This window comes from Strix uralensis, chromosome 24, assembly GCF_047716275.1.
Source record: "Strix uralensis isolate ZFMK-TIS-50842 chromosome 24, bStrUra1, whole genome shotgun sequence".
In the NCBI taxonomy this organism is placed as follows: Eukaryota; Metazoa; Chordata; class Aves; order Strigiformes; family Strigidae; genus Strix; species Strix uralensis.
In genome coordinates, this window is record NC_133995.1 from 9246985 (window position 1) to 9258146 (window position 11162).

Genomic DNA, 11162 nt, shown 5'->3' on the forward strand with positions numbered 1-11162 from the left:
CTCTGTCCGCTGCTCGCCTGCACCGTGCTCCTTCCTCTGCCCCGCTGGGATGTTCTGTCTGCTCTGCCTGCTCTGCCCGCAGCCTCTCCTGCCCACTCTGCCTGCTCTGCCTGCTCTGCCCGCAGCCTCTCCTGCCCACTCTGCCTGCTCTGCCTGCTCTGCCCGCAGCCTCTCCTGCCCGCTCTGCCCACTCTGCCTGCAGCCTCTCCCACTCTGCAGGTCCCACTCCCCCGTCTCCCCTCACCCGCAGCCCCTCACAAATGCCCTCGCACAGGCCCATCTCCGGGAGATAGTGCTCTCTGGAGCGGTAAGCAGCAAGAAGACTGTTGTGGGGGAAAAAAAACATTTACAGACCCCACGTCCTGCCTTCTGAGTCCACGTTACCAGGGTTAAGGTTTGGGTAAATACTGCAAAGTGTCCATCAAAACTAGCTCTGGCTGGCAAATTCACTTCTGCTTTTCTCATGTGCTTTTTGAGTTTGGTTTACACGAACTCTGGTGGCAGAGCTGTACAGGCAGGAGGATTTGCATAAAGCAATTTCATGAGTCTGACATGCAAGCCAGAACTGCTTCCTCACTGGGGCCGGTGCCCTGTGAAATGTCTTTTGACCTACCTACCCACCGCGGCGGCACAACAGCCCATGGCAGGAATGCCGGCACAGGCGCCGGGCGCGCACACGCTCTGTCGCCAAAACCCCCAGATGAAAATCCTTGCAGCAACTGCAGTTGCCATCTAAACAAATCCCAGATCTTCCATAAACAGAGAACCCGGCTAAATGTGCCTAATAAGCTGCTCATTCTGAATTATCATCCCTGCTCTAATAATAGCTGATAAGCTAGTCTTTTGTGGGACAACAAACATTTCTGTTATTCCCCAAGCCCAGCTTCGGGATAAATAAAGCCAGCCCTTGTTCTTAAGCAGGAGGTCATGCTCCATCTTAGGATAAAGACACTGCTACCCTTTCCCTGGTTTACAGGCTTAAGAGAACTAAACATATCGAGTGATACAAAGTCAGGGAAAATTAGAGTAGGAGCAGCTAAAGACAAGTCAAACACGCTGGCATTAAGCTCCCTTCACATGTGTATTTAGCAGATAATTTGTTATCATCCCAGTCCAAAGTTAACCTGCTGCAAAGCTGCTGTGGGAGAGTTGGCTGCATCTGCAGTGTTTCAGATTTCAATGTTTCAGCTGGGCACAAACACAAAAACAAACTAAAAATTGCTATAAAAGCTTGGTTCTGATTAAACCTGTTGCTGCCAGGTACAAATACTTATTTTCTGGGTGGAAGCCCATTGGGGCACAAGCACCAAGGATCATGAATCCCAGTAAAACACAGACCGTGTGCCCAGTGCCTCGGCTCTGCCGGCAGCGGCTCTCATGGGGCCGGGTGACGCTGCCCTGTGGTTTCCACTTCCCCGTCTCAAACCGGAGGGACGAGGGAGGAGGATCCTGAGGTTTCCTACCACCCTCCAGGTCCGGGGGACCCGGGCAGCAGTCCCGGTGGGCCGGGGTCTCGCAGCCGCCCTCCGGTCCCGGCAGCGCTGCCGAGCCCCCCGTGTGCCCCCCCGCAGGGTCTCCGTCACCTCCATCTCCCCGGGGCTGCGGCTGTGGCAGGAGCTGCGGTCACGGCTGTTTTTCTGCCTGAGCTCATCTGCTATTCTTACACACCTCGGGGGAGTGAGCGGTGTTTTCACTGCCTCAGAGGCGGGATTTGCCTCCTTTATGCCTCCAAAATGCAGCCAGCTGTGTTGTGGGGAGCCGAGGGGGAGGCACGTGCTCTGGGCTCTCAGGAGACATTTGCCACAGGGCCAGCAGCAGCCACGGACCCCACGTCCAGGCCCCACACAGAATCTCTCTGCCACCGCTGGATGCCCGGATTGTGCTCCCCGGGACGCCTCAGCTCTCCCAGGGTGGGCCCTTTCCCTCTCCAGGTCTGGGCTCTGCCAAAACCAGCCCGCACTGGCACGAGGTGGGCAGGCGGCTCTGGGGAGGCCGTCCCGGGGGGCAAGACCCCAGTCCTGGTGCTGCCGGGGCAGGAACAGCCACGCTGCCACTTGCCAAGGCCCCTCACGGCTCTGGGGGTTCCGTGCCTGCCACAAAGCCGAGGTGCCACGTCCCAGCCTCCTGCGTGCCTCCGACAGCCCCAGTGGCACCAGCCACCCCCTCTAACCAACCACCCCCCCACCGTCCGGTCTCAGACCAAGCCGCAGCAAAGGGACGTCCCGGGCGGGTCCTCACGTGTCACCAGGCACGCCGGGGCTGCGCGTGCACGTGGCTGGGTAGTGGAGTAACAAGATTACCCTGGGACATGATGGCTGTGAAATAATCCACGGTATCATTCAGTAAATCCCGGGATCCAATTACCCTTCCACATGACACCCCTTCCCGGGCACGGGGAGGCTGGGGGGCCGCAGCCCAGCACCCTGCCCCTCCAGCAGCCGCTCGCTCGGCTCCTCCGCTCCCCTGCACCTCTCTGCCTTGGTGTCATTTAAGATTAGCAAAGTTCGCGTTACCCTGCAGGAGCCCCGACCCTCTGCCAGGCTCTGTTGTGTTTTCTCGCCCGGCTGCACGCTCCCCAGCACCACGCTGACCTCCCTGCCCGGCAGCCTCGCGCTCCCTCGCCGCCCTGGCAGCACTGGGCCCGGCCGAGCTGGTGTTCGGCTGCCTCGGGCTGCGATGCCAGCCCGGCCGGGACGGGGAGGGAGCCAGTCTGGCCGGCCAGGAGCTCCACGGAATGTGGGAGAGGCGAGCAACATCGCCCTGTTGAACCCGGCCATGCGGAGAGCCCCAGCACACACCCGGCCTCCTCCCACGGCAGCACAGTTGTTTGCAAACAGCTTTCCAGGGCATTTTCCTTGTCCCAGCAGCTGCTCCCGGCAGCCAGCATATCCCCTTCTGTGAGAATAAAGCCCGGGGCACAGGTACGCCAGCACTGCCGGCCCCGGAACGGTGCCAGGGCACGCACGATGCCCTGCGGCCAGTTCGGCGCGCTCGGCTGCCGGCACCGCGCTGCTCCTGGCCCTGGCAGGTGCTCAGACACCAGCGCTGCTGCCAAACCAGGCAGGGTTTGTTATTTGTTAGTCTAAGTATTTTTTTCCCAAGTGAATTTCAAGCTGGCGAGAGGAGCCAGGCAGAGGAAACTTGGCAGGGGGCCCTCGGCATCCTCAGCGCCGGTGGAGCGGGGGCGAGGGCAGGATGCTGCGGCGTGGTCCGCCCTGCCCGGGAGACCCCAGGCAGCAGGACAGCGGGCTCTCACACCAGGAAACCTCGAATCTCACCTCAGCTGCAGAGGGAACGCAACCGAAACTCCCACGCACGGGGCAGAGCTCATGGACCAGCCTGTCTGGAGCCTGGTCTGCACCTCTGCGGATCCCTGACAGGCCTCGGGGAGGCTCCATGCCCAGGCGTGGAGCTCCAGGGCGAGCAGGGCATCCATAACACCCATTTCCATCTGAAAACCCCCGGGGTCCCACCTGAGCCAGGGCTGAGGCCGTGCCGAGGTCCTGTCCCAGCCGGGTCTGTTTGGCTGGATGCTGGAGCCCACGAAGGCGCAGCCTGGCCCTGCCCCCAGACCCAGCGCTGCCCATCGCGCTCCGCACCGGGGCTGCTCTGCAGCTGCGGCTTCGGGCTCGCCCAGTTTGCATTTGCTGAGCCCAGGGGTGCCGGCAGCCCCCCTGGAAAGCACCCGGCCCCCGCACCCAGCCATGCAGCCACGGAGGCATGGGCAGAGCTGGGGGGACTCGCGCTCGCCGGGGTGGCCCTGGGAGCTGGCAGAAGCCACTGTGGTGCCTGCGAGCTGCCCCGGCCTCCCAGCCTGTGCCAGCTGAGTCCGCAGCGATCAGGAAACAAAACAGAACAGGGGCAGTTTGCAGGGGAAGAAATTGCTTTTCCACCTTGGAAACCTGAGCTTCAAATCCATTTCCCTCCAGTGAAGGGAAATAAAAATGCTGGGAGGGAAGGGCTGGGTGGCTGCCTCGGAGGGCAGGGAGCCGTGGGGCAGGGAGCTGTGGGGCAGGGAGCTGCGGGACAGGGAGCTGTGGGGCAGGGAGTCGTGGGGCAGGGAGCTGTGGGGCAGGGAGCTGCGGGACAGGGAGCTGTGGGGCAGGGAGCCGTGGGGCAGGGAGCCGTGGGGCAGGGACCCGTGGGGCCAGGGATGGGCCATGGCTGGGGGGTAAGTGCCAGCAGGAGGGAGCCTGCTGGGCTCTGGCAAGAGCAGGGCACAGGCGCCTGGAGCGTGTCCCGCCGTCCCCCCCCACACTTCCCCAGCTCCCCGCCGCGTTCCCTGCCATTGTTCGGCAGCCCCGGGGGTGAGGCCCGGCGTGGAGCCCGCCTGCCCTTCCTCCCTGCCTCCCGCCTGCCCTTCCGCCCCAGCTCCCGCCCCAACGCCCTGCAGGCGATGCCCCCCCAGCTGCCCAGCCACCACCGGGAACACGGGGTGGCAGTGACCAGCACCCCCCAGGAGCCAGCCCAGGGCCAGGAACGGGGCCAGATCCGGCCCCGCACGGCCGGGACTGCTCCCAGGGCCATCCCCTGGTGCCCCACTGGCCTCTCTGTTTAGACGGACAAAGCCTCCACGATCCCGTTCGCAGGCAAAGCCATTTCTGTCACATTGCTTCATTCCCCTGACACTAACACGGGGGATTTTGTACGGACACCCTTCCGCCGCGTTGTCTGAGCGTTATTCCTGTGGTTCAGCTGCCGGCGCAGCTCTCGGAAAGGCAAACCGAGCCCTCGACCGGCCACGCCTGTCGGCGGTGCAGCGGGAGGGACGTCCTGCCCCAGGCGCAGCGGCCTGCAGCTCCCTTCTGGGGGACAGGCCAGATCCCTGCAGGTGACTCCCTGTGCAGGGACCCCACTGGTGCTCCTGGACAGAGCTCGCAGGCCAGCAGCCTCACACACAGCACGGGCACCGGGCAGGGGCTACACGGGAGCCCCCGGTGCCCTGGCTCCAAGTCCCAGACGAGCCTGAAGGATTAACGAGCTTTTTTCAGTGTTTGCTTTAGGCAGAGCCCTCACTCCAAACCAGAGGGCTTGTGCTCCAGGGCTTCGCTCAGATAACTGTCTTGATATGAGAATGAGCTCTCCTGGTGAGGCGCAATTTGGAGAACTTGAATGGGGGCTCCAAAACTGGTTGCAAAAAAAGAGATTAAGATCAGTATTTGTCCTTTTTTTTCCTTTTTCCTTCCTGATGGAGCAAAAACATTCCTGTTTATTGCTATAAACCCTTTGGGGCTGTATGATAAACTCCTAGCGGGAATTACTGTCTCAAGAGATCAGAGATCCCGAGAACATCCCCTTGCCAAATTTACGGTTACTGTTAGCTCTGATCAGCCTTGTTTATCTCTCCCTGCGGTGGTATTTGGGAAACCAGCACAGGTCAAACACAGGACAGTTCCCTTATCGTTACCAGATACCCGAAATCTCCCTTTGGGCCACATCGAATCCGTCAGGGCGCGGGCACCTTCCTTGCGCCTTCTCCTAGAGCCTGGCTCAGGGCTCCTGCGGGCCTGGGCCCGGGAGCAAACGTGCTGCTCCTGCTCAAACGACGCTGCTGGGAAAGGGCCCGCACCCACAGCCCTGGCACCAGCACCTGCAGCCCTGGCACCTGCACCCACAGCCCCGGCACCCACAGCCCCGGCACCTGCACCCACAGCCCCGGCACTCACAGCCCCAGCACCCACAGCCACTCAGCCCCTGCCTGCTCCCGAGAGCAGGGACGGCCGCGAGCCTGTGCGCTCACACCCTCTCTGCTGTATATTCTTCCTAAGAAAATAAAGCATCACTGTCCTATTAATTATGTGAGTTCTGGAGCAATATTTTTCCCAGAGTCACCTACTGGTTCACATATTCGTTTTCCAGGCAGCTTAGCCAGTAGCCTGGCAACACGGTGACCTTATGCTCTGCTCAGCTTTGAGCATTTTATTAGCCACACTGGACTCTCTCCACCGCTACATATTGCTGAGCTCCTCATTAGTACAATTAATAAGCCGCTTCTGTCAATTCAATCAAATGCCAGGCTCGACAGCAGGAGAAAGCTTTGGCAGATCAAGTAGGGGAGATTCTGGGTAGCACTGGGAAATTGCAGGAAACCTTTCATCTCCCCCAAGGAGCCGAACAAGAATGGAATTGTGGGATTGGGATTCTCTCAGGTCATGTTTATTTATCGCCGGCTCGTTAGTATAATAAATCAGGTCCCCTGTCACTTTGGATGAAGTCATAGGTTTGCTGGAAGGAACTTGGCAGAACACCTTGATATTATTAGTGATGGTGCGGACAAAGCCTCATGAGAGGCGATGGCCTGGCCGGGGTGTGCAGGCACCCTCACACGCACCCGCTCGTCCCCGCTCCCCGTCACCGGCCCGGGCTGGCGCAGTCACCCCGGGGCAGCGCCCGCGGCCGGGATGGTCTCGGGACACACGGTGCAGCGCAGCCTGTCCTGGGTACCCGACGGCCAGGGGAAGGGATGCTGCTCCACGCAGGGTGGGAGATATCCCTGTCCCGGCCCCGCTCTCCTCCTGCCTGTGCGTGGTGCCAGGACGCGGCCGGGCCAGCGCAGAGCACCAGGCGCTGGTCCTGCGCCACGGTCACGTGTATCGGGCACATGTGACGGCGCTTTGCCGCTCACACCTCTCTGCGTCCTGCCAGACTTTGCCCTGGCTCTGACGTCGGCGTGCTCTTTGGATCCCGCGCTGGCTCTGGCAGCTCCCGCGGCCGCGGTGCCAGAGGTGCTGGGCAGGACGCGGCTGCTGCCGCGGTGCGGCCGGCGAAGGCCCGGTGCTCGCACGGCCGCGCGGCCGCGGTTCTTGAACGTGATCGGTCCCTGCGTCCTCTGGGCAGGGCCTGCCGGCAGCAAGGGCCCTTGGTGGCTTTGCAGAGCCTTTGGCGTGACACCTCCCTCGAACCGGGCTCCCCGGCAGGGTGAGTGCCGCGGTGCCTGCAGAGATGCTGGGAAGGTCACGGTCTCCTTGCCTGGATCCGGCGCTTTTCCACACCGGAGGGCGGATCTGCAGGGTGGTTCCTATTGCTGGAAGCGATGCTGGGAAGCGATGCTGGGTAGCGACGAGGAAGAGCTGTGGCTGCCCTCTCGTAGTCTGAGTGCCCCAAATAGAGCAACATCACAGGTGTGTGTCCCAAAACCGTTCCTAAAATAGACTTCCCCAGGAAATCCTTTGATCTGGTCTGATGATGAAAACGTAAATCTGAATAAAGTCAGATTTTTTAAAAGATTAATTTCCATTTAGTTTAAATATAGCTTAAAGGTTATAAAGTAATAGATCTATTTTATTGTTCAATTTATCAAAGTATTTGGTCTCTACGCTGGGATAAATATTAAACTGTTCCTAATTTATTGCTCGTAGACCCACTTTAGGGAGCCAGTTAACCCTCGATTTCACAGTCTCTAAACTGGGCCTGCGCTGCTGTTGGAATGCAGGGTCACCCCACCCGGCTGCACGAGCCTTCCCCAGGCCAACCTGTCCCCACCCCAGTCCCCAGCCCTGTTGCCATCCCCTGCCCAGTCCCACCAATAGCGGCCTGGGAAGCGCCCGGGGCCCTGCTCCCGCTCATTAGCTCTCTTGACTCCAGCTGACCCATAAATGTCGAAGGAACAAACAAACTGCTGCGGGGGAGGGAGAGGAAGGGCTGTAGGTGTTGGCCACTGTCTGCCCAGCTGCCCCAGCTGAAGATCCTATTGTGTTGCAGCGATTTCCCAGGAAAAACTGGCCTGGAGATCAGGAGATGTGTTCCTGGGAAGCGCCTGGTGACCGGGAGGGTGTGGACTTGGGGCGGGGGCAGCCCGAAGGCTGCAGGGGTGTTTGGGGTTTTTGCTGTTGCTTTCTGACGCTGCCGTGAATGACACCCCGAGCAGACTCGACTGCAAAACCGCAGCTCTGTGTCTCCTGGCTGCGCTGGCAGCGCTGGACGCGGCGCCGGTGCCCGGCTCTGGTGCTCGTGCCGTGGGAGCGCCGGTGGCCGGCAGCGCCGGGGCTGGGCTCCGGCTCCCAGCCGAGCAACGGGTGTTTGAGAGGACGTGCAGGCGTGCACGTGGCGGGGGCGCGCACACGAGCACGGCGGCTCCAGGGCCGCCGCACGTCAGCAGCCGCGGGGTTGTGTTCCTGCAGCCACCGAACCGAACGGGGAGGGGACCGTGGTGGTGGGGTGTCTCCGTGCGTGCTCCGAGCCAGACCCGTGAGCCCTGGCCAGGCCCGTGGCTCCTGGTCTTTGGACTTTGCCACCCCTCTGAAGGGCCGTTTGCAGGCGGGGTGCCCGCGGGAAGGTCGGTGCCCGGCTCCCGGAGCCGGTGCGTAGCTGCCTGCTGCATCCCGGTGCAGCTCGGCACGGCAGCGTGCCCCCAGCCCCCCAGCGCTCGCCCCTTCCTGCCAGCCCTGGGCACGGGTGAGGGGTCTTCTGATTTTCCTTGAATTACTTCAGTTAATTTGGCAAGGTTCTTTGGCTGAGCAATTCCATTTTTAATTCCATATAATATTAATTGCTGATATCATTTTATCATCAGCTTTCCCTCATCTCTGTTGGGGTCCCAATTAGATTCCTGGATGGGCATAAAATGCGCCGGACCATCCCTTGCATTCATCCTCCCATTCGGTGCTTGATTTGTGGAACAGTCCCCGGAGCACCCGGGCCTGAGCAAATACAGTCTCTCTCCTGAGCGTGTTACAATTGGGTTATTGCACACTGGGCACGGGTCAGCTTTTTGGATAACACAGGGCCCACGGGCACACACGGATGGGGTCGCCCACTTGCACCCCACCCCTCGGGGCTGGGATGGTGCAGCACCCCGGGAACGGGCTGGAGGAGTCAGGGCCCCTCCACCAAACCCCCCCGGGACCCCAGCCAGGCCCCAGCCCCTGGACCAGCCTTGAGCAGCCCCATGCCATCGGGAGGGAGGGGCTGTGGGGTCCCTCCCCGCCCCAGTGCCAGGCCTCTTCAAGGCCTCTCAGGCAAATCACTTGCATCTTTTGCAAAGTCTGGCCTAAGTAAAGCACTGCCTGAGCATCCCGTGGATCCCCGGCGGCTTCCCGCCGCCCGCGGGGCAGCACGGCAGGGTCTGGGGACACAACACTCTCACTCTGCTGCGCCGCGGGGGACCCTGCTGCATCCGCCACCCCTGGAAAGCCAGTAACTGCCCCCTCCCTCCTTATCGTCCCTTTAGCAGCGGGGGTCTTGGCATCTCCTTAGCCCCCGTTTCCTCTCTCAACTCCTGTTGACACAGCAGCTGCAGGAGAACAATGGGGCCAAGGGCGGCAGAGCAACACCCGGCCCCTTCCTCTGGCCGCCCGCTCACCTTCCCGGGCACAGCCGAGGCACCCAGGCCCCGGGGACCCGCAGAGCGGCCAAGGGGGTGGTGGCACCGGGGCGAAGCCAGGGCAGGCTGACACACAGGGGAGCCACGGCCGGGGTAGCCTGGTGCTGCCCCGTCCCAGCAGCTCAGCGTCAGGCATCCCCCAGCGCTGGCAGGAGCCGTCCCGGTGCGGGGGGGACACAGAGGAGACCCCGGAGCAGGAGAGTGGGGGCTGAAAGGGCGACAGGGGCAGGTGGAGAAGGGGCTGGGCGGGGAGCCGGGGCAGAGAGGGGTTTTTATAGCGAGTTATTGACCGGGCTGACACCCTCTGCCTCCCACCTGCCTCGCTGGCAAGAAGGATGATATTAAATAAAGGGCTCAGCCTGTGCTTGTCAAGGCCGGCAGGTTTATAACCTCCCCCCGGATTTTCCAGGCTGCGAGGAGCAGGGGGCTGAGCTCGCCCTTATCTGGAGGGAGCCCCGGTGGGGAAGAGCCCCGGGTGCTCCCGAGGAGCGGAGGGGCGGCCGATGGTACGTAGTGTCCGGCCAAGCTCAGAGTCCCGCTCCCACCGAGCTGCCGCCGCTCCCGAGGGCTGCGGGGAGGGAGCGGAGCTGCGGGGCCGGAAGCCCAGCACCCCCCGACACCCCCCGGCACCCCCCAGCACCCCGGAGCGCTCCCCGGCATCCCCAGCCCGGACCAGCCGGGGGTTTCGCAGCCCCCCGGGACCACCCGGGCCTCTCCGCCGGGGCTCGTGTGCCATCCAGCGGCGAAGGCCCGGCCCGGCGCCGGCTGAAGCGGCGGGAAGGAGGGAGCCACAGAGGAGGAGGAAGAGGAGGAAGAGGAGGAGGGCAGCCCACGCGCTGGAGAGACTTGCGGCCCGAGGGGGCCGAGCAGGGCTGGGCTGCAGCAGAGCCTCCTGCCCCTGCCATGGGGATCCGGGAGCAGCCTGTGCTGAGGAGGAGAAGGGAGACTCCTCATCTCAGGGACAGGGAGCCCTGACCCCCTTCCCTGGCGAGCCCCCGGCCGCTCCACACTGCTCGTAACACAGGGCAGGGACCCAGGGCCTCCCCACGCCAAGCCACGCCTGGCCGGGCTGGGGGTGCCTCTGGCGGGACCGTTCAGCTGGTACCGGCTGTGCCACCCCAGCGCGGGCAGCAGGGCCAGGGCTTGGGCTACCAGGAGGGTGATGTGGGCAATCCCGGGCATGCAGGAGGTGCGGAGGCTGCAGGGTCAGCCCGGCCTGCGCAGGTGGCTCCCAGAAGGCAGGACGGGAGCCCCGGCTTTCGCTCCTGAGCTCACACTGTGGGTGACTGCTCAGGTCCCAGGAGAGCTGCCCGGAGCGGGGCTGGCGAGGGAGCTGGGCTGGGACGCAGGGCCCCCGCAGCCGCAGCTTGGTAAAACACTGCAGGCTCCTTTCTGCTCCCAGACATTAGGAGCAGCTCAACAATTAGGACTGGCTTCTATTAATATGCAAATTTCTGCTGCCATGGCAATACTCTTATAAATGCAAATTGCAGTGGGAACCATTGTTGGAGAGACCTGTGCTGGGCCCTGGACTTTGTCTGAGCAGATGCTCCTAATTGAGCCCCACCAGAGCCTTCGCCTTCGGCCCTGGGCAGCAGGGGACAGCACAGGGGACAGCACAGGGGACAGCACTGCCAGCAGCCAGCGGGACAGGAGCAGCCACCGCCGCAGCTGGCAGTACGGCTGTGGTGCCCCTGCCCAGAGCCCGGGCCTGTCTGCACAGGCGCTGACGTGAAGCAGCAGCAGGCAGGGCCGTCCGGCCTCGCTGCTCCGTGGGAACCTCCTTCCCCTGCCACTGCCGGATTCCCGTTCCCGCAGCAGGAGCCGTGCCCTGAGCCGC